The sequence below is a fragment of the Musca domestica genome, unplaced genomic scaffold (assembly GCF_030504385.1).
Source record: "Musca domestica strain aabys unplaced genomic scaffold, Musca_domestica.polishedcontigs.V.1.1 32, whole genome shotgun sequence".
Lineage (NCBI taxonomy): Eukaryota > Metazoa > Arthropoda > Insecta > Diptera > Muscidae > Musca > Musca domestica.
The window spans coordinates 8,239,305-8,262,650 of NW_026712311.1; the positions used below are offsets into that span (position 1 = coordinate 8,239,305).

The following is a 23,346-nucleotide window of genomic DNA, read 5'->3' on the forward strand; positions in this document are numbered from 1 at the left end:
CCAGATGAGAGGCGGAAGATTTTTTTTTTTTTGTAATCAGGCGGTAAACATTAAACGAGAGAGTCACTGATAGATCTCAAGCGGAAATGGATTAGTATTGGATAATTTTTTGAGAGGGATTTAAAGTTATTTGGAGGTCGTGTTTAATTTATTTGAAGTTCATATATTTAATTAAAAATATTTAGGTACTATGAACCCAACTAATGAGTACCAATTTAATCCCGAAATTCTCAAGGATATAACTTGGTTTAGGAGACCTAGTTCTCCATTTCGTTCATATTGACTTAGTAGAAAATCTATATTAATACAAGAGTGACTTAAGAATTCACGCCCAGACGAAACGGCTGAAGCTAGAATCTTGAAATTTTTGGTGAGGATCACTTTTGGTCCGAAGGGGTCAGATAAGGCTGAGTTTTTATAAATTCGTACTAGAACGGTGCGAAAAGTATAAAATGGTACGGTACTCGAGGAAGTAGTAGAGCTAGAACTCTTAAATTTGGAATGAGGGTCACTGATGGAGTGTATGACGCATAGATGTACCAAAGGGTTTTTGGAAAATCGCACTATAAGTATACGAAAAGTACTAAAATGTATTTCGTACTTGGTACTATTCTAATCATGTGAACGGTTAGAACCAAAAACTTGAAATTTAGAATGAAAATCAAGGAAATCAAGAGTCGATGTACAGAGGTAATTTTGGAATTGTGTACTCATGTATACGAAAAGTACGGAATGGTACGAAATTTAGGACAATTAAAATTTGAAGGAACAGATGGAGCTGGAATCCCGAAAATTAAAATTACTGGCCGAGTGTAGGATTGGGATATGGAGGAAGATTTCGGAACTTGTACTTATTTGTATGAAAAGTACTAAATGGTACTAAATTTGGTATCATTGCGATTTGGGTGGACTGATAGAGCTGAAATTCTGAAACTTAGAAATACGATTGATATTGCATTCTAGGACTGAAGAATGTAGGTGGTTTCGAAAATTCGTACTTTTTTGTACTAAATGGCATTAAATTTGGTACAATTTAATTTTGAAGGTTTTTTATTGAACCAATAGAGATGGTATCCTGAAAATTGGACATAAGATTACTGTCGGAGTGTAAGATAGGTAAGGTAAGGGATATCTAGGTAGTTTTGGAAATTTGTACTTTTTGTACGAAAATTAGTAAATGGTACTAAATTTGGTACAATTTCGATTTGGAGGATTGATAGTGGAATTCTTAAATTTTAGAAATAAGATGGTATTAAATTTGGTAATGGATGAAGGCAAAGAGCTGGAATCCTGTCAATTGCAATGGTTGTCACTATTGGTGTCTGTGAAAGCAAAAATGTCGGAAATAGCATCAAATTTTAGAATAAGTTTAGATTTTTTCGAACTTTGACCTTCAAACGGCCAATGAAACCGTCACACGCTGCCCGAATGTTGTTCTGCGGTATTTCGGCCGATTCCCGGAGAGGCGCTTGCTTGGGGTTATCGCCAATTTGGTATTTTTGGTGCCAACCTTTTTTTTTCCAAAATACTCCGAACACAATAGTCCAACGGAACGCTATCTAGAGATTTTGGTGACCATTGTTCGCTGTAAATGAAGCGAGGAACCTTATTTTGTTACTATTCTTGGGTGGCGCGTGCTCGCGTGCCCAAGGCTTTAATACACCCTCCAGAATATTTTCGCCATAACATCCGGCATTTATTCTGATGCCACGTTCGATTAATACGAGCGGAGAACGACCATCGACTGTTATGGCGGCCCACACCATCACTATGGCCGGCGCTTGAGTTTTGGTGTCCAACCGAAGGTGCTCATTTTCAGCTGACCTCTTTGGCAAGTAAACACGATCATTTTGATTGTTTACAAACTGCTGGAAAACGAATGTTTTCTCATCGGAGAAAACCAAATTTGGCAGTTCACCACTTTTGGCCAAGCGAAGCAAATCTTTGGCTCTATTGGGTCTATTTTCTTTCCGTTGCGATGTAAGTTTTTGCACTTTTTGGAATGTCAATGGCTTTACCCCGAGCTCATTTTTCAATATTTGCTGAATGGAAAATTGCGATTTATTCAGCTCACGAGCCATTTTTAGGCCACTGCGATGCGGGTTTTGATCAAGTCGTTTTTTTTTCGAACCATTTCTGCTGATGTTGCTGTTTTCTTCCGTCCACTTCCTTGACGTCGAGCCACGCTACCAGTATCACGGTAACGAGCGATGGTACGAGACACAAAAAGATTTATTCACATTTAAATGCTGGAGTGCTCTAACGATAGCCAATTGGGGTTTTCCAGTCAAATATCAAGAAATCACACTATCACGTTTGAATTCCATCGCGAATAGTTTTTTCTGGAAAATTCTCACCAAAATGCTTTTGTACGCTTGTAAACAATATAATGAGCTGTCACTGGAATAATTTTAACACTAGTCGTACGAGTGGCTTAGAAATGACGGCAGTCTGAAGTTTGTTGCAGTTTTTTTATCTAACCCTGTATGTACTATAATTGTACGAAAAGTACTATTGTTGGTATTAGAGGAAGGGATAGAGATAAAATTCTGAAATTTGATATTTATATTACTAAGGGTTTCTATGTTTGGGATTTGGCGGGGGTTTGGAAATACCTTCTATACTTGTATGAAAACTACTAAATGGTGTTAAATTTGGTATCGGGTGAAGGCAAAGTGGCGGAATCCTGTCAATTGAAATGGTTGCCACTGTTGGTGTCTGTGGTTAAGAGAATGACCTGGTTTTGCATATGCGTACTATAATTGTACTAAATGGTACTAAAATTTAGAAATGGGGGAAATTACAGGATTTCACCTGAAGTTTTAAACTTAATTTTTAGGATTAGAATATTAATAAACAATTCCTTTGGAGGGTACTAAAACCATTGATTTCTGGGTAAAAAATTATCTAATTTATGCTGTGACAGTTAAGCAAATAGTATGCAATCATCGGAATTTAATATGAAATTATGAAAATTATCGGCTATATCACAAAGTCGGGGCTGTCAGATCAAAGAATAAGACTTCTAACAAACCAGTGTTGTATAGCATCATATTGGCATTTCACACCTAATTCTCTTCCAACCATATGTAAATTACCACAACACCTCATACCAACCAGAAAAAAAAACTTACATTTCTATCTTCAAAACTCCATTCCGTTCTCACATCAACATTGAAAATCACCTGTCGCAACCTTAACCTCCACCATACAAGTGGAGTGGGTGAGTTACAAAACCCCATTAGAAATAAGCTCTAAAATAAGATATTTTATTGGACATTGGCATACGGAGCCCAGAAGAAAAAACAAATACCGACATTAGATGTCCAAGTTTATTATTGACTTGTCAAAATACATGGCGGACAAAAGACCTTAAAGCAAAGCATCAATTCTGACATAACGTTTTGTTGTTATGTGGCGAGCCACCACTCCCCCCCCCAAAACAATTTTCCAACAAAATGACATACATATTTACAAACATAATTACATATGTTATGCGATGTTATGTCGATGCCGAACATATACCGGAAGTTTATTGTTGAAAAAAAATAAGTGTTGCGGCCAAGACATTGAAATGGAGCGAAAGATGACCAAACGAACGAAACTTGAGATTCCAAGAAAGCGCCACCCTTTTAGTTTAATAAGTAAAAGCGTTTTTTTTTTTTTGTATTTTCTTTTCTTTATTTATTTTTCTCCCCAAATGTCCAATATGGTAATTATTATTGGTGTTGTTGTTGTGGATTTTGACACCAGACTCATGATTTTCTTTCTTTCTCATTTCATTTACAACAGAAACAATAAATAAGAAATCCATAGAAATTCAAAATATTTGGAAATTTCACAAAGCAATCCAAACCCACACTCCCCAAGACCAATAGCAAGATTAAAAGAAAATCTTGTCAAGAATTCGAAATGGTCGCCCTGGCTGAATGGCTAACGAAAAAAAAAATATTGAAATGCCAGCCAGCGAACGAACGAACGAGCGATTGGCGTGCGTAGGCGCCAAAATCTTTACAACTTGTATTTGGAGTCAAGTTATTTGATTAACAACGGCTCTAAATGAAATCAACTGGCTTCAGCTGACTTCAACTGTGCTGTGAGCACAACAGTTAGTTAGTGAGTGGCTGAAAGTGCTGCAGGCCAAACATGCCTGATACAACATCACTGACATGTGTTTTGCATTTTTTTCGAGGTTTTCTTTCGTGAGAGAGTTACATGTTATGAAGAGTGAGGAAAATGCATATAATTTGGAAGCTGGGATCAATTTTGAGAGGAGATAACTTTATTTGAGGGAAGTGTGAAACTCAAAAGCTGTAATTCGTATTTTGAGGAGACAACTTCAAATCGAGCTCAATGCTTGTTTTCGTAAAAATAAGTTATATTTATACCCTACAACACTATGTGTTGGGGGTATTATAAGTTTGATTGGGCCAAAAATTATGTAACACCTCGAAATATTGATTTCCCACATAGGAAAGTATATATGGATCTTCCTATCTCGCCGAGTTGAGTCGATCTAGCTATGTATGTCCGTCCGTCCGTCTGTCCGTCTGTCCATGTTAATTTGTAATCACTCTACAGGTCGCAATTATGGCCCGATCTTCACAAAATTTAGAATGGAGGTGGGGCTAGGGTCAGAATAGAACCCTATTTCTTTTGGAGATGATCGCATAATATTTAGGGGTCGAAATGGACCAAAAACTGAAAAAAATTCGGATTTTGCAGTAGCTATACAGGTCGCAATTATAGACCAATCGACGCGGAGCTTCGCTTGTAGCTAGAGTTTAGGGCGGGGAAGAAGCCTACCCATTTGGGTGGTAATCGAATAATATTTAGCGGGTAAAATATACCATATCTTTTTTGTTGAAAAAATTCAAAAATTTTCATTAAACCGCGAATATTTTAAATACCGGCGAAATCACGAAGCCATGACAAGGTTACTTCTGATCTTTACATTGATGTTAACATCCAACAAAACGGATATATAGCAAAATATGTGCGATATATATGTTTATCAAAGAAGATATGCTTGAAAAATCTCTTATATGTCGAGAACGGCTGAACTGATTTCGACAGTTCTCATTAATTCGGAATGACCTCTTGGCAGGAAACATAAAACGTCTAAAAAAATTGCATAAAAATATCTCTCTAAAGATGAAAATATTGATTTTGTAAAATTTTCTCATATTTTTTCAATTTTGTCATATTTTTGGCATATTTTCATTTTGAATTAAACATTTGGTAATATTTCTACAGCTAACAAAACTAAGTAGTTATATCAGGATATCATATACAGATCGCATTTATGGCCCGATCCTTACGAAATTTTGCATGGAGATAAGATGAGGGTCAGAATAAAAGCCTATTCTTTTTGGAGATGATTGCCATATATTTAGGGTTGAAATGGACCAAAAAACTGCAAAATTGTCAGCAGGTCGTAATTATGGGAGTTACCAGACATTGCAAAAGCCAAGCAGTTTTGGATGGCCATCCAAAAATATTCAATGTGTGAAGGAGTTTGCCAACTTTTATAGACAAAATACGAAAATGCTCATTCCAGTGACTTTTTGGAGAATTCACAAATACAGGAAAGACGCACTTCTGACTATTTCATTAACGCTGATTTCGTTGAAGAATATAGTCAAATGTCTGTATCTCATATAGATGCGTTTCAGTCAAAAACCAATAATAAATGTTAATCTTTTGCCACTTCTGAGAGATTATAGGTCTTTGGGAAATATTGGTTCCAGATCTAGGAAGACCATTTAAGTGCAACATCTACCAATAAATTGGAAATGAGCAAATTAGTTTAAGTTGCTATTGTTCGAAAATTAGAGAACGAAACCTGATGGGTTTCTTTTATAATTTGTCACAATATCTTGTGGAATACTTTCGAGTATCTCGCCTATATAAACAGTATCGTTTATTATAGTGTTGTAAGGTATTCAACGGTCGGCCCCGCTCGACTGTAGACTTTGCTTACTTGTTTTATTATTGACTTACAACTTTTCTTGCATAGGCTTTAAGGCTATAGGTAAACTTTAAATCGGAGTAGACTTTAATCTAACAGGGGCTTAGTTATAATAGTTTATGTCATGTTATTCTAACGAAATTAGTTTTTTTTTTAACTAAATACATAAATCCAACCCCAGATTTTAGAGAAGGAATCGAAAATAATTTTTTGCCAAAAATTCGACAAATCAGCAGTAAAATTTTGCTCTCGGCAGCTTTCAGCTACATGAAGATGGGAGCCATTTATTCCCTACACCACATAGTAGTGAGGGTATTATGTCTTTGTTCATTTGTTTGTAACATGGAGAAAAAAAATAGACCCATAGTTACTTTTGAAGATCCCATTTGGAGTTTAAAGTCCCTCACACGCGTAATATGCACCCACAAGAATAGTATTTGGTACAAGATCATTTATGGATCTCGAAAATACCCCCGTCAAACTTAATCGAGATCAGATCAAATTAGGATAGACCTCCCACATATATATTTCTCCGATTTGAGGTTTATTGTGCACCGAATGGATAATATCAGCCCAAATGGACTGAATTTTGTCAATTCCAACTGAATTCATCGTAGAAACAAGTACTTCAGACACAGCTCGAAAATACCTCTTCCAAATTTTATCGAGATCGGCTCTTCGATATACATCTTCATCCGATTTTACGGTTATTGTCCATCATATATGATATATCAGCCCATATTTGATCGATTTGTTCATATTCAACCGAATTTTTCCATTTGGTGAAACTCGGTCCGCTATATCTATTACTCCAATAAATATTTTTTAATATAATCCTTATCGAAGTCATATCATCCACTATACAGGGTGAAATGAAAAAACTGCATCCAATTCAGACTGCTATCATTTCTAAGCCACTCGTCCGACAGCTGTTAAAATTATTCCAGTGACAGCTCATTATATTGTTTACAAACGTACAAAAGCCTTCTTTTGAGAATTTTCTAGAAACAAAATTATTCGTAATGGAATTCAAGCGTGATAGGGTGATTTCTTTTTTAAATTTAGCTGGAAAACCCACAAGTGGCTATCGTTAAAGCACTCCAGCATTTAAATGTGAATAAATCGTTTGTGTCTCGTACCATCGCTCGTTACCGTGATACTGGTAGCGTAGCCAGACGTCAAGGAAATGGACGGAAGAAAACAGTAACACCAGCAGAAATGGTTCGAAAAGTAAAGAAGCGACTTTATAGAAACCCGCGTCGCAGTGGCCGACAAATGGCTCGTGAGCTGAACTTAGCGCAATATTCCATTCGGCAAATATTGAAAAATGAGCTCCGGGTAAAGCCATTGAAATTCCAAAAAGTGCAAGAACTTACATCGCAACAAAAAGAAAATAGACGTAAAAGAGCTTGGCCGAAAGTGGTGAACTGCAGAATTTGCTTTTCTCCGATGAGAAAACATTCGTTGTCCAGCAGTTTGTACACAAACAAAATGATCGATCGGGTTTACTTGCCAAAGAGGACAGCCGAAAATGTTCACCTTCGGTTGGCCACCAGAACTCAAGCGCCGTGATGGTGTGGGCCGCCATAACCGCCAATGGTCGCTTTCCGCTCGTATTAATGACCGTGGCTTCAGAATAAGTGCCGAATATTATCGCGAAAATATTCTGGAGGGTGTATTAAAGCCTTGGGCATTCAAACATTTTGGCCGTACACCTTGGACATTCCAACAGGACTCAGCACCGGCACACTCAGCACGCGCCACCCAAGAAGGGTTACAAAATGAGGTTCCTCGCTTCATTTCCAGAGCACAATGGCCACCAAAATCTCAGGATACCAATCCGTTGGACTATTGTGTCTGGAGTATTTTGGAAAGCAAGGTTGGCACTAAAAAATACCAAAGTGTCGATCACCTCAAGTAAGCGCGTCGCCGGGAATGGGTCAAAATACCGCAGGGCAACATTCGAGCAGCGTGTGACAGTTTTATTGGCCGTTTGAAGGCCATAATTCGTGCCAAAGATGACGAATTTGAAAAAATCTAAACTTCTTCTAAAAGTTGATGCTATTTCCGACATTTTTTGCTTTCATTCAATAAAATTTAAAAAAATGTAAAAATTATGGCGTTTGACTTTGTTGCAATTTTTTATATGTGCACTAATATGTCCAGGTTAGAGAAAGCAAAATATGGCGCCCAATTAAACAAGGTAAAGTTTAAAGAAGTTTTTCAATCACTTCAAAAGACATTTTCTGAGACAACCAACAGATAGAAAAACTGAATATAACAACGATATTCGCAGACATAATCAAAATGCTGAGTTCATTTGCACTACAGGTTTGCGAAGCGAAACCATAAAAAAATCATGAGGAAGTATACCAAGACCTCTGAATTGAAGAATATCGATAAATTTATGGCATAGCGAAATATCAGCGAGAGAATCAGAGAGAAAATTTTGAGAGACGGTCATTTATTTGTGGAAGAGGCGAAAGTTGGACCATGGATCAAAGAATCGAAAAATGGGTGTCAGAATATATACCCAAATGGCGCCTGAGACAAAACAACATACGGATCGCCAACAATTTGTATATGCAACGGACGAACATCTCCCAGCTTAATAGCCGCTTTTAAAACGCCCAGAAGAAACCAACTTTCGGTAGAAGATTCCCAAGTCTGCTTAGAAGACAGTTCCGCTAGATGTATTTGGTAATTCCAAAGCTGAATAAGGATTGAAGTGAGGGTATCAGAGTGTTTAGTGAGCGAATGATTTCTGATTCAACGAGACTCAAACTTTTAAGGAGCTCGAGAAAAAAAGTAACTTAGAATTATGGCCACCCTTCTTCAGGGGAACGTTCTTAGACAGAAGATATAGAACCCGCTTATGTGAAGAAATCATAGAGGTCAGAGTTTTTGTCAAAAATCTCTTTACCACACTTCATTTACTTATTTTTATTATTTTTTTTTTTTTTTGCTTTAATGGTAATGCCAATGATATGCTGTTATAATTATTTTTGGTCCTCTGATAATGCCTAAGGTATGAGGATTTTCTTACTCGGGGGATTTTGGCTCATTTTTGGTAGCCACATATTTCTCATGCTGAGAGACCCCACTATAAGGTAGGACAGAGTTAAATCCAAGTTACATGCTTTTTCTCAGTTTCATATTGACTCTTGCGAGAATTTTAAAGTGATTAATCAGGGACGGATTTATTACTACTACTACTTACTACTACTATTTTTTTAATTTTTTATTTTGTGTAATTTCTAGAATTTTTATTGTATTATGGAAATAGATTTAATCTAAAATAAAATCCAATTAGATTTTGATAGAAACTAGAGGAAGAACTAAATCTTGTATATTTTTTAATTTAACTGAAATTCAGTCCATTTTCTAACCCAACCAAATTGCTGGTATATCCTCTTCCATTAAGAAAATAGGCTAATTTTTAGTGTCTATGAAAATTTCGATCAAATTAAAAAAATTATGTGATTTTACTCTGTTTCTCTCCTCACACAAACACACAGACTCTAGCACAACTAACTTGGCTTTTATGCTTTTAGCGTTCAGTTTGGGCGATTTAAAGTGGCGTAAAACAAAGACAAGCTAAGACACACAATCATAAACTGAAATTGTATGGAAAGCCTATAAACAAAACTCGTCTTCCTACACACTTTATTTGTCTCTCTCCAATGGAACTAAATCGTAACGTAATGCCGTGGAATAGCTTAACATTGTTTTTTTTTTTTTTTTTCTATTTTTTTTTGCAAAAACACAACAAATCGTAGAAGATTGAACACCATGAGGTATGGAAAGTAAGAGACAAAGGAGCCACTAACATCGTTGTCGTAGTAGCAGCAGTTGATCATGAATGTCAGTTTGCGTTTTCTATATCGGCGTCAAGTAAAATCCACACAGCCGCCAGCTGCAACACATCGAAACTATTCGAATTGGTTTTGGAGGCCCCCATCAAACAGCGACGAGCAGTCAACATTGACAACGCTCACACATTTCCGATGTGCGCAAAAAAAAATGAGGAGAGTAGCAAAAAAGTGGAATGCATTCCCTACCTTGGCGTTTCGATGTTGGCATTTTACAATGATACCGTGTAATGTCCGAAAAAAGCTTCTGCGTTTTTTTTTTTTTGGGATAAAGGCCTAGGCTCTAGTCTGTCGGGATTATCTCGCCAAGCCACTCAATCATTTTGCCTGACAAACAAATGAAAACATTTAAGAAGCCATTTTCTACTTCAATGATATTTCGGTAATACACCGTGAAAATTATGGGAGGGGAGGGGTAGGTAATATCATACTTGATGTACCTTCGTTTCCACATAAGTATGCCATAAAGAGGATTTTCCAGAAATGCAGGGAGTTTAGAGGAACTCTGAGAACTTAAAATGCCAAGAAATAAAGATTGGAAGATACGTCTGAGGACTATGAGACACAGTCATGACTTGTCATAAGAGGCGAAAAGTTGGACCCTAGATTGAGGAGCAAAAATGGCGCCCAATTCCTTCATACAATGGTGGTAATTCAAAAGACTCGCTGTAAACATTACCTTGTAATGGGTTATGTGACTCGGGAGACTCCAAATTTTTGTTGTGTGTGGGTAGAAAATTTTCGACATATCTTTCCATTTTAGAAATCATTTCCATCCTTCTGATAATACAAAAGATAAATAGTTTACATTACCTTGTATGGGATGATTCGGCGCAAGTGGCTGCCATTTTTTCAGTGTGTAGATCAGACCTCAGAAAAAAACTGGTTCGAATTCGAGTACAGAGTAAAACTAGCTCGAATTCGAGCGAGAACACACAACCAGCTAAACCATATCTTTCGTTTTCGCTCGAATATGTGAGCATGCTTTGTCCATTTCAGAGTGGAAGCCAAATTCGTTCTAAATCGAACAGATTCTACCCTTGCCTAGTACTCTTTTAGTTTCGTCATACTGTTTTTGTATTTTTCCCTACTTCCCACTCTTTCCCTTTTTTCACTCGATTTCACTCTTAGAGCAAACACTGACAACAATTCGAGCGATTAGGCTCTCACTCTAATTTTTCAAAGAGGAGTAACTCCAACCCAAAACAGATAACTCCATATAAAACTCCAAATCGTTTCTGGAAAAAATATTCTTAAAAAATCCATATTCCTTTTTGTCATTAAAAGACTTTTTTCAGATTCCATGAGAAAATATTCTTTAAAAAATCTACGTTACTTGAAAATGTTTCTTTAAAGAGTCCACGTTCCTTTTGTCTTAAAAAAAATATTCTTTAAAAAACCCATGTTCTTTCTTGTCATTGAAAAAAAAAAATCTTTAAGAAATCCACGAAACGTTTGGTCCTTATCCTTCCTAGAAAAAAATATTTTTTAAAAAATCCACGTTCCATTTTGTCCTTGAAAAAATATTTTTTAAAAAATCCACGTTCCATTTTGTCCTTGAAAAAATATTTTTTAAAAAATCCACGTTCCATTTTGTACTTGAAAAAATATTTTTTAAAAAATCCACGTTCCATTTTGTCCTTGAAAAAATATTTTTTAAAAAATCCACGTTCCATTTTGTACTTGAAAAAATATTTTTTAAAAAATCCACGTTCCATTTTGTCCTTGAAAAAATATTTTTTAAAAAATCCACGTTCCATTTTGTCCTTGAAAAAATATTTTTTAAAAAATCCACGTTCCATTTTGTCCTTGAAAAAATATTTTTTAAAAAATCCACGTTCCATTTTGTCCTTGAAAAAATATTTTTTAAAAAATCCACGTTCCATTTTGTCCTTGAAAAAATATTTTTTAAAAAATCCACGTTCCATTTTGTCCTTGAAAAAATATTTTTTAAAAAATCCACGTTCCATTTTGTCCTTGAAAAAATATTTTTTAAAAAATCCACGTTCCATTTTGTCCTTGAAAAAATATTTTTAAAAAATCCACGTTCCATTTTGTCCTTGAAAAAATATTTTTTAAAAAATCCACGTTCCATTTTGTCCTTGAAAAAATATTTTTTAAAAAATCCACGTTCCATTTTGTCCTTGAAAAAATATTTTTTAAAAAATCCACGTTCCATTTTGTCCTTGAAAAAATATTTTTTAAAAAATCCACGTTCCATTTGGTCCTAGAAAAATATTCTTTAAAAAATCCACGTTCCATTTAGTCCTTGAAAAAATATTTTTTTAAAAAATCCACGTTTCTTTGGTCCTAGAAAAATATTTTTTAAAAAAATTTGGTCCTTGAAAAAATATTTTTTTTCAAAATCCACGTTCCTTCGGTCCTAAAAAAATATTATTTAAAAAATCCACGTTCCATTTGGTCCTTTAAAAAATATTTTTTAAAAAATCCACATTCCTTTGGTCCTTGAAAAAAATATTTTTTAAAAATCCACATTCCTTTTGGTGCCAAGCTTTTTTATAGATGGAAAAAATTCGTTAGAGCGTTCCCAATTAAAAACGTCCACATGTCTTCCATCGACAGAATACCTTCCGCAGGTCACTTTTCGTTAGAAGACCTTCGTCGTATTCCCCCTTCTTCTCCCAGTGTCTTCATTATTAATCATTGTTTAAATTTCAAAATAAAACGGTCATTATTGATTTGTCTTTTTTTAACATTTGGATATTTCAATATTCGACAATTTTTTTGGAAGTTGAACTTCGGACTTTCGCCTTACATCACTTACACCACCAAATAGCCCGAGACAACTTTGACACTTCAAACTGCCAAAATATTTAAATTTTTGGAAATGATTGAAGACTCTTTAAAAGAGTAAATGGCAGTGGCCATCCTCGGTTATTGCAGTCGGTTTGATGATGGCGGCGATCATGATATTGTGAAATATTCGCGGCGGGGGTGAGGGATTGAAATCAAAATAAGCGCCAATATAAACACATCATTCTGTAACAGCATCAACAAACAGCGCGATGGACATCCATCATCTTGTTATAACTTGGGGGTGTTGTTGAATTTTATTTATTTTTTGATGAAGTCTTCAATCACCCAAACCCAGAAACGTTGTACTGACCAAAGGTCTCTTTGAGGAGGAGGAGGAGGGGGAGGTTGCTTCTTCTTGTCATCATGCCTGTGCCTGTGTATAAATAAATTATAATTTGGATCAACGTTTTGAAAATCAATTGTCCAGTAAATTGTTCTCGTTCAATTATTGATTGATCGCTCGCTTTCAAACGGCATTGTCTCTGCCATCGATTTTTCTTTTTACCAATGCCGCCACCCAAAGTAACCCAGCTTTTGATCTCGCCTATCATTTGTATGGTCGTTTGTAAGATATGTTTATTTAAATGATCGCCTTACATTTTAAACCAACATCTAATCATTGTTTATACCCCAGAATCTGGACAAGTTTAGAATAGCATTAGCCACCACCTCATACCTGTCTGTCAGTACACTTCAGGCTGTTTGTTACTTGATTTGGATTTGGACAAAAAAATACAGCGGACAGCGCCAGCAGTCAGCCGATTTAAATGTGGGTGTTTGTTGTTGCTGCTGCTGCCATGTTTCTATTTGTCGGTCGGGCTGTCTGTCATTTAAGTTGCTGCTATTAATTGCTTTGCGGTTGTTGAAAGCCATTGCTTTTTATACCCACCACTGATATCTCTTCTTGTCCTCTCTAGAGCTTTATCTTTATCTGTCTCTAAAAAGTTGTGATTTAATTTTGAACAATGATCTCGTATCTTTGTTGTTGTTGTTTTTCTATTTCGTTCTTAACATCGGCAATTGATCAATGCTGTTTCAATTATTGCATGAATATGAGAACAATGTTAATGAAGACCTTAAAACCTCCATAAATGTACGAAGAAAACTTGTTCCACTTGTCCGCCTCTGATCGTGGCTGAGATGTTTTTAAAAGCCATTTGAAAGTTAAGATCAATTGTTTGAAAGTGGTTCCCAATAGAGAATTGAATGTATATTTCAAATTAGGTGATAATTTTTGATGGCTTGTTTGGCGGACTTGATTGTTCCCATTAAGCCGATATGTCGATAATGTGAAGTCTATCAAGCTTGTAATTGACAATAAGATTAAGATTTCAAAAAAATAAAATTAAGATTTCAGCACAAGTATTTTGAACACCAAAAATTAAATATTGTGGAGTTGAAACAATATTGGAAGAATATTTAAAAAAAAAAAAACTTTTAACAACAAGAAAAATAGTATCAGTCGGTTTCGCCGACAAATTTATACCCCCAGCCTTGAGTTATGATTTTTCAAACTGTTGACACTTTATGGTGAAGGTTCCGAAGCAGTTGGCCAGTATTGACCAATTCGTATCTGACCTAAGACAGATAAAAATATTACAACATACCAGATTTGAGATATGTAAAAATTTTTGGAAAATGCGGAAATATGCGGATTACCTCCCGGACCGAAGCATTCCATTTTCATACTTCATCTAATACAGATAAAAATATTGGTATGGGCAAAATTTGAAGGAAATCGAATATTTATATCCAATTTTATACGAAATCATAAATTTCTATAAAACACATATTTATATCAGATTTCTGGTTAAGAAAAATATTTAGATATAGCAAGTTGTAAAGAATCGCCTACTTGTTTCAAAAAGTATGAAAGAAAAAGTATTGCAAATTTTGACTCTTTGAGGGTTATGTACCAGAAGGCGTTCGCAAATATATCATCTTCATAACAGATTCTGGTTTAGTAAAAAAAATTTGGATGTGTGAAATTTGAAGAATTTTGGACTCTTATCTCGCTCTCTTTGAGTGTTTTGTTTCTCCAAAAGCTTGAACCCAATGTGGGACAGATACCAGAAGGCCTTGGGTTAATAAAAATATTGTGACGTGTATAATTTGAAGAGAAACTGATGCTTATTTCGAATTTTATGATCGTTTTGGTTATTCAAAAGCCTTTGTAGGGGAGGTAGCAGAAGGAATGGCCCGATCTCTACCATCTTTATAACAAATCTAATGTTAATATTGAGATGTGCCAAGCCTGAATAGAATCGGATGTTAATTTCGCGTTTTATGAGCTTCATCGATATTTACAATTTTTTTGATCCGATATATTCCATCTTCATATCAGACCAGATGTGTGTAATTTGAAGACAATCGGAATCTTACATCAAATTTTTAAGAGCCATAATTATTCAAAATGTTGACACTTTGTGGGGGGAGCTACTTGATGGAGTGGACCGATATTGTCCATTTTCGCACCTGACCTAGCACTGATGCTAATATTAGGATTCGCAAAGTTGAAGCAAAATCGGATTATCCCTTCTCTTTCTTTGCATTAAGTTCTTTTCTTTGAAAATGTTGACATTTTGTGTAGGAGGTACCAGAAGAAGCGGACCGATATTGCCCATCTCCGAACCCGATCCAATATTACGATGTACCAAATTTGGATCAAATCGGATACTCCCTTCGAAAGTTATAGTGCCCACAAGCCAGACAGGCAGACGCGCGGACATCGCTAGATCAACCCAAATGTCCTGAAACGGATTTGATCCAAAGAGACCTAGGGTCTAAGACCGTTATTTCGATAAGGCAGGTTTTGGTCGTATAAAATGATATATACCCTCTGTAGTCATATGGCTGAGGGTATAAAAAATGTGAAGATTATGGTTGATCAGTATAAAAAGCCTGAGGGTGTTTTATATATATGGAGGAGGTCTTCTATCCGTCTGTTCATCTGTCCGTTTGTGGAAATCACTCTAGCTTCCGAACGAAATAAAGTAGGTTGATAAAATTTTACTTAAATGTGTATTATGCCTGCAGGACTTTTAGTATTGAAAATATAGGTCATATAGGTCCACATTTTGGTATAGCCCCCATGTAATGGTACCTCCCATTTTTCGGTATTTTGATGATTTAAGCGACATTATACACCGGAAATGTTTCAAATTTGGTATTTGAAGTTCTTAATGGACAGTACAGCCTAAGACAGAAAATTGTCTGTGCATGTCCATGTCTTCGTATAGCCCCCATATAACGGTACCTCTCAATATTCGGTATTTTGATGATTTTAGCGACATTATTCACCGGAATTGTTTCAAATTTGGTATTTGAATTTCGTAATGGACAGTACAGCCTACAACAGAAAAGTTGTGTATGTAGGTCCACGTCGTCGTATAGACCCTAATATAACGGCTACATTCGGTATTTTTAAGTTTTAACAGAATTTTTATCGGATTTTATTTTTTTAAAAATTGTCAAATTCGTTCCAAAAGGTGGAGGGTATTCGAAGATCGACCAGGCCGAACTTACAGCTTTTTTACTTGTTTTTGTAGAAGACGTTGTTTCCATAAAGAAGATCTTTAGAGAGTCTTTTATAGATAGTCTTAATAATGTAAAAAATATATCTTTTTGAGATTTTTTTTTCCATAAAGGAAATTAGGTCCATAGCAAACTAAGCCTTCTGTTTATGGAAGATCTTTAAAATGATTCTTGAAAATCCGGTAAAAAGTTTTGTATATATAAAAGACTGAGGTGTGTATGTGCATATATATCTACAATACACACCTGGCAAATGTCGCTATTTTTATTCGAAACTTCTGGATTCATATTTCACTGTAAATTTGCAGCAAAAGTTATTGCCTTTCTTAGCTTTTATGGAAAAAGCTAAGTTTCAAATTCTTACTATCAATTACAATCTCCATGAGTGGGGTGGTATTACTTTCCAATCTCGCACACACATACACACACAAATATCATATAAACATAAACCCACTCAGCATCAATTGCAAATATAGCAAATAATTATATTTAGTTTTAAATTCCAATAAATAATTTTAAATAAACTCCCACACAAATCGTCGATACGCTCACAACAACAATTCCAGTTAGTTGCAATTGAGTGTTTATGGGACTGACGGTTTATTAGCAACAAACAGAACAATTAAATTTAGAAATAAATTTTAATATTCTTTCAAAAGCCATTTAATTGTTAATGAGTTGTTGCTTTTGTGGTTTTTTTGTTTTCGAATACGGCTTAGGTGTAGCAGCGAATACAGCAGCAATCGGTTTGGAATTTCCGTTCGTTCACATCCCGCTAACAAAATCTTTGTTGTTCTCCAACGCGTTATTATCTCATTTGGCCATTAATTAATTTGAATACGGCAGATTTGTTGTGGCAGGCAGGCAGGCTGTTTGCTGCGGCGGATGCTGCCGCTACTAAGAAAAAGTTATATAAACAAGAGGGCGTTATTGATATTGAAATATATCATGTATTTCTAGTTCAGGTATTATTTGTCTTGAATTTGTGGTGGAAGGCAAACAAAAATGGGGAAGTTCCCCTACCCACTTAACTTGGGCTCCGAATAACATTAAAAAGATCAATGTCTAATTATAAAATATTATCAAAAGAATAACGCCTGATATGAGAGATCATTTCAAGATTACATTTATAACTTCATTTCATTTTTTTGGGTAACGAAGGCCAATGTTGAAGTGGCATAGAAGTGATCCAGTTAATTTAATGTGCATAAATTAGTTTCGTTTCGGAATGAAAGCTCAGCCATAGAGAAATCTTTCAAATTAAAAGGCTAATAATTCATATGGTTTGTTAGATAAATGCCATTGTGTTAATGGGAGGCAATAAATTTTAACTTCATTACCAAAAAAATGTTTGGGAGGAGTTGGACACACAAGGCGCTGAGTTATGACCGGCGTTAGAGAGAAAGAGGATGTGAGGGACATTAATTAGAATTTAAGAAAAAAAAATAAAACAATTATTTTCCGAAGGAAATATTTAAAGAAAATGTAGATATAAGAATACAACCTCCAAAAATTTCCATTTTTTTTTTTCTTTTTCCAACGTTTGAATTATTTATAAAGTCGCCTAAATATTTTGAAAATTTCTAAATCTGGTTAAAAAAGTATAAATAATATAAAATATTCTTGGAATATATAATTACTAAAAATTTAAAATCTGGAAGCATTTACCGTGATGGAAAAAATACAAAGAAGAACTTGGTTTCTTAAAGTAAAAACCGTGGCGACGCCCCGATTTTAAAGAGGCTCTGTTAGAATCTGTTATAGGCATGTGGTCTACTAACACGCCAACATTAGAAGCTCCTCGTCATGTACCATAAGATTCTGATTCATTGTCCGTGTCTGGTCATATAAGTAGAAGTATTCTTTAATTGTAGCTTGATTGACCGAGGTTGCTAAGGCGTCAACGCCGGCATCAGTGGGAGTTATATAAATTGGTCTTGTCTTCAGTGCGTCACCAATTTATGAAGGGATTAAGGTCGTTTTGTCTTCCAGATGTCATTAGGGGATTAAGGTCGATCATGAACTTGGTAACATGCCTCGAGGCTCACAGGTGTCAACAAAGCTCCATTAGAAAGCAGTAAGTAACCTGGCTGCAAACATATAGCTCTTATAGGCACGTGGTCTACTAACACGCCGGAATCCGGGATACTTTTTTACGTGGGAACCAGCAGGGAGTTTTGGGTATTTTGGGGGGTACCCATCGCCTCATCAGTCTAAGGATCATTGGCAATCAGATATTATATCCGAGACTCTCACACAAATACGCAAACTCTACGTTACATCGAGCTTCCTACCATTCAGAGCCTGTTGTTGTTGTTGTTGTATCATCAGTACATGTAGATGTTTGAATTCTTCTAATCTGGTTCAAGCTTCAGGTTTAAAAATTTGGCTACCATAAAGAACTGTAACCAGAGATCTTCTGGAGAGTTGGGTAGATTTGGCGCAGCAATTAAAAAGAGCAGCGTAATGTGCGGGTCTATATCACACGCCGGGCGGATTTCACGCACATCTTCGTCAATTCGTGCCCAATACGAATTGGAGACGATTGCGCCAAAACTACCCTGCTTGGTCTAGGCAGCTGACGTTCTTCAGCTGCAATGGATGGGGGGAGGACTCCGAGGACGGCATTCATACTGTAATTGCTTATGGTATCTGGGACTGCATCGGTATGAATGCCACTTAGACCTACCGGATAGGCTTTTTGATCTAGAGGTTCTCTCTTATAGCATCTCTATATCATGTATGTCCTCCCTGACACGCCTGGTTGGGATAACTACCACGGTAACACTCACGCAGGTTCATGGTTCTCTGCAACAAATACATATAGTTATGCTGACGTAAGGGACGGACTTTCGCCTCCTTACGTAGATGGTCCACTGGTGTCATGAGGGGGCACCCTGTCGCAGTTTTCAGGCCAGCATTCTGGCTTGTGCTTTCACTGCGTAGGACTAGCATTCACAGACCACACTGGAGCCGCATAGCTGACCACAGACCGACCTAGCGCGTTATAAGAGGTCAACAAGATTTCCTTGTCCGCACACCAAGTGGTGCCGGCGAGCGCTTTGAGGACCTTGTTCCTACTTTTCATCTTGTCGCAGATAGCTGTGACTTGCGCAGACGACTTGAACATGCTGTCGAATGTAACCCCTCTAAACTTGGGGTAGTTCGTGGTCGGTATTAAATTTCCCTCGACCTGCACATTCAGCTGTGTTCTCATTACCGCATTCCACGTGGTAAGAAGAGTGACCTTTGATTGCGTGCCGGATATTTTGCGTGGAAATTCAGAACCTGTTGCCGGTTGCTATCTCAGATCATAAAGTACTCAAGTAGCTTCCTGGCGCTACTGGAGTCTATAATTGTTCATTAACAAGTTTAAGGCTGAGAATTGCAATTGCCCCTTTTTTGTTTGAGATTTAAAAGAAGATCAGGTTTTTACAGTGATTGAAGATAATCGCAATGTGTTTCCAAGCGCCACCATCGATCCCCCTTTACACACTCTCATAAATACCACACGATCCTGCGGATTTCTTATTAAACCTTCCGCAATAATGGGGCCATTCAGGAAATTGAATCAGGAAATCAGGAATCGCATTCGGAACTGTTTGGGACAAAGGAAATATATTTAGGAACTGGTTCCTTATGCGAAAAGAGCCAAGAAATATCGATCCACTTTGTGAACTAGATTGCCCAACACTATCCTCTTGTTCAAGTGGATTTTATTTGGGTGTAGAACCCACTAAACTAACTCGTATTCTTCAATCGCACCTTGGATAAATCTATCAACGTTGCAAATTTCAGCCGAATTCCTTGGTTTTGTGTACGGTGTTATATTCTACATATAACATTCTTTTGTCGCACACCAAACATTATACTAAGGACTAAGGAATTCGATGTATCTATTGATGCCTCGAACCAGATTTTCCAAAACGATCCAAGAAATGAATGTGGGAATAGAGGACTTTCAGACACATTATACCTTGATATGTCTGAGAAGTATATGGAGTCCTCTATTCCCACATTCATTTCTTGGAGAATTTCGGAAATGCATCAAATTCCTTAGTCCTTAGTATAATGCTTAGCATAACCCATATAATTAAGAGTTTCAACCACATTGTCCGAGAGAAACGGCATTTCGGATCCTCGTGAGGTATTTCAATAAGTCTAGCACCTTTTAGGCTAAGCGAGAAGAAGGAAAATATCGGACCTCACATTATTTGTTATTTTTTTTTTTTTTTTTTTTTTTCTATAATTAATGTTATTTATTTTCATCTACATTTTCAAAAAAATGTTGTTCCCTGCCTTCCTCGTCTCGAAAAAAAAAATCAATAAAAAATCACTCTTAATTTTCTTGGAATTTAATCAAGAAAAAATCATTTAATACAAGTTTTGCATGTCACATGCCTTCAGACTTACCCTTTTTAAATGACAAGTTCGTAAATTGCCGACAACATTTGTTGTTTATTTACTTCTGTGAATGTCCTTCGATGGCAGCGTTCTTTTAATTTCAAAAGTTTGTTTTTTTCACTGTTTTGATTTTTTCCTTAACACTTCTTTTTTTTTGTGAATATCTCTTCTAGACACGCAATACAATTGTCATTAATTTTCAAAAACTCTGTGAAAAAATACAAAACAGAAATGTAAACCGTTAAAAACTTGCACGAGGAGTATATTTTTATATCGTTATTTTATTGCTTTAATTTTTTTCTTTTGCATTCTTCTCAGATTTTATGGTTTTACACAAATGTTTGCCATGGTTTAATCAATTAAATTATTTTGTGATATTTATTATTAATTGGCATTGACATCAGTTTTTGTTTCAATTTTTTCACAATTTCTTGTAATTTCGCAATTTTATTCACCGAACACATAAAATATCTTTGCTAATCGTTTTTGGAAACTGTTCGGAGATATCACACACAGAACACGCGACATTCACTGCCGAGTCAAGAACTTCAAATGATTGAAACGAAGGGGACGACCACGACAAGCCAACAACCAAGCAACCCACTCTTTGTGATTGCCGAAGAGATGCCGATGAGCAATGCTGATGTTAATGCTGATGATCCTATTTAAAGTGCCAAAAGTGATTTGTGAAATCTTTAGCTGCTTGCCCGGCCATCCATCCAAGCAGCCAAGCATTCGTTAAAAGAGCAATAAAAATTAAAATAATATTCCATTAGTCAACAATGGTCAGCGCAACAGCAGCAGCAGCGAACGAGCAACACGCACCTTTTATGTTGTTGTTGCTGTTCTTCTTCCACATTTGACACTTGTGATATGTTGGGGGCCATTAAAAACCAAAAGGCAGGCAGGCAGGCAACCCCACCAAACTCACGCACTTTGAAGAGGCGCACACACAGAACAACAAATGCAACATCACTCATCACATGCAAAAAAAAACAACACACATCAAAACAACAACGGCAGCAACAACAATGGATATAACCCAAATCGTCAGAATGGCATTCGTTAAAATTGTCACAAACCCGAAGAACTATGAAATAGAATTTTGATGATGGCTATCACAACAGAATTGCTGGGATGTCGCCTGTTTGGGTGGTCATTCGCTCTTCCGATGCATTCGTTTGATTGATGACACTTGTTTTTTTTTTTTTTGGTATGCGGCAACAATGTTGCAATTAAACACAATTCATAAATGTCAAACTATTTCTTCTTTTCCTCAAATTGTTAATCACAGTCTTTAAAATCCATAACACACGTAAAAGGGAATTAATTTACTCTAAACACTTTGATTTACTTGATTTAAATCCAAAGAACCGTTTTCTTTTTCACTATTCTTCTACCGCACCACACCAGAACCCGAACTGCTTTGGTCAAGGTGCAAACGTTGACTGATGATTTGCTCAACGGCCAAATAATCAAAACAGAGCACCAACCGCACTCCACAGCAAACGGAAAGAACACAACCACCACACACACATGAACACACTCTCACACGCATTGTAACCGAACACACAAGACCTGGCAAAATAAGGTAGGTGCTCAGCACGAACGGACAAACGAACGACGACGATGATGATATGATGGTAGTTGGCAAACATCAAATGTAACAGCCACAGTTACTACTTTCGTGTGTATGAGAGCGTGGATGTTGACGAGTGGGGACAATAACAACAAACTCCCATTTACACATGAGATCGCAACGACTTGTTGCTGCTGCGGCTGCTGCATTCATTGACAACAATAACAAAGCTCCCCTTTTGTTTATCTCTTGCTCTTTTGGTAGCCACTATTCTCATTGCGATGCTTACTATCTCCGTGTATCGTAAACAGCCTCTTTTTCAATTGATTTTTCTCTCAGAGTAGTTGCAGTTTCTCTGAGAGTACCATATTCAAACGCCCACGTGCTATTTACTGTTGCTGCCAAAACCACCTTAGCTCTGTTGTGTTGTTGATATGATTTTTTATGTTGTTGTGTTTATCACTTAGCAAATAAATATGGCACTGTGCATGGGAAGTGGAAAAATTAAGAAGAACACTTCAAAATAAAATTATATAAAATAGTATCAGTCGGTTTTGCCGACAGATGTATACGCCCAGACTTGAGTTATGATTATTCAAACTGTTGACCCTTTCTGGGGGAGGTTCAGAAGCAATTGTCCAATATTGAAATAAATAAGACTGATATAAATATTACAACGTGCCAGATTTCGACTCTATGGACACCTTCCTATATTTTATATGAGATTTTTCATTTTTGAAAAATGTGGAAAAATGCGTGAGGTAACATATATAGTGGACCGAAGTATTCCATTGTCATACTTCATCTACTACAGATAAAAATATTGGTATGGGCAAAATTTGAAGGAAATCGAAGATTTATATTCAATTTTATGCGAAATCATAAATTTCGATAATATATTCATATCAGATTTCTAGCAAGCAAGTTGTAAAGAATCGCCGACTTGTTTCGCAAGTTATGGTAGATATAAGTATTAAAAATTGTGACCCTTTGTGGCAGAGGTACCAGAAGGTGTTGGCAGATGTATATCATTTTCACAACAGATCTTGCGTTGGTAAAAATATTTGGATGTATGAAATTTGAAGAGAGTTGGATGCTTATAGCGCGTTCTTTGAGCGTTTTGTTTTTCAAAAATATTGAAACCTATGTGTGGGAGGTACCAGAAGGAA

At 36.2% G+C, this 23,346-nt stretch overlaps 1 protein-coding gene across 3 annotated transcripts in view; it reads right to left on the minus strand.

The window, feature by feature from the left end:
• Positions 1–22,090, minus strand: part of LOC101901673 (cartilage oligomeric matrix protein) — a 72,714-nt gene extending 50,624 nt beyond the window's left edge. The window contains exons 1-2 of one of the 3 annotated variants that reach the window (XM_005177372.4): positions 21,953–22,090; positions 20,608–20,806 (exon numbers count right to left, since the gene is read on the minus strand). The gene's annotated coding sequence lies outside the window, so the exon portion shown is untranslated. Of the gene's footprint in view, positions 1–20,607; positions 20,807–21,933 lie in introns of all 3 variants that reach the window. The other 2 variants (XM_011298204.3, XM_005177373.4) reach the window with 2 other exon arrangements.
• Positions 22,091–23,346: the final 1,256 nt, after the last annotated feature.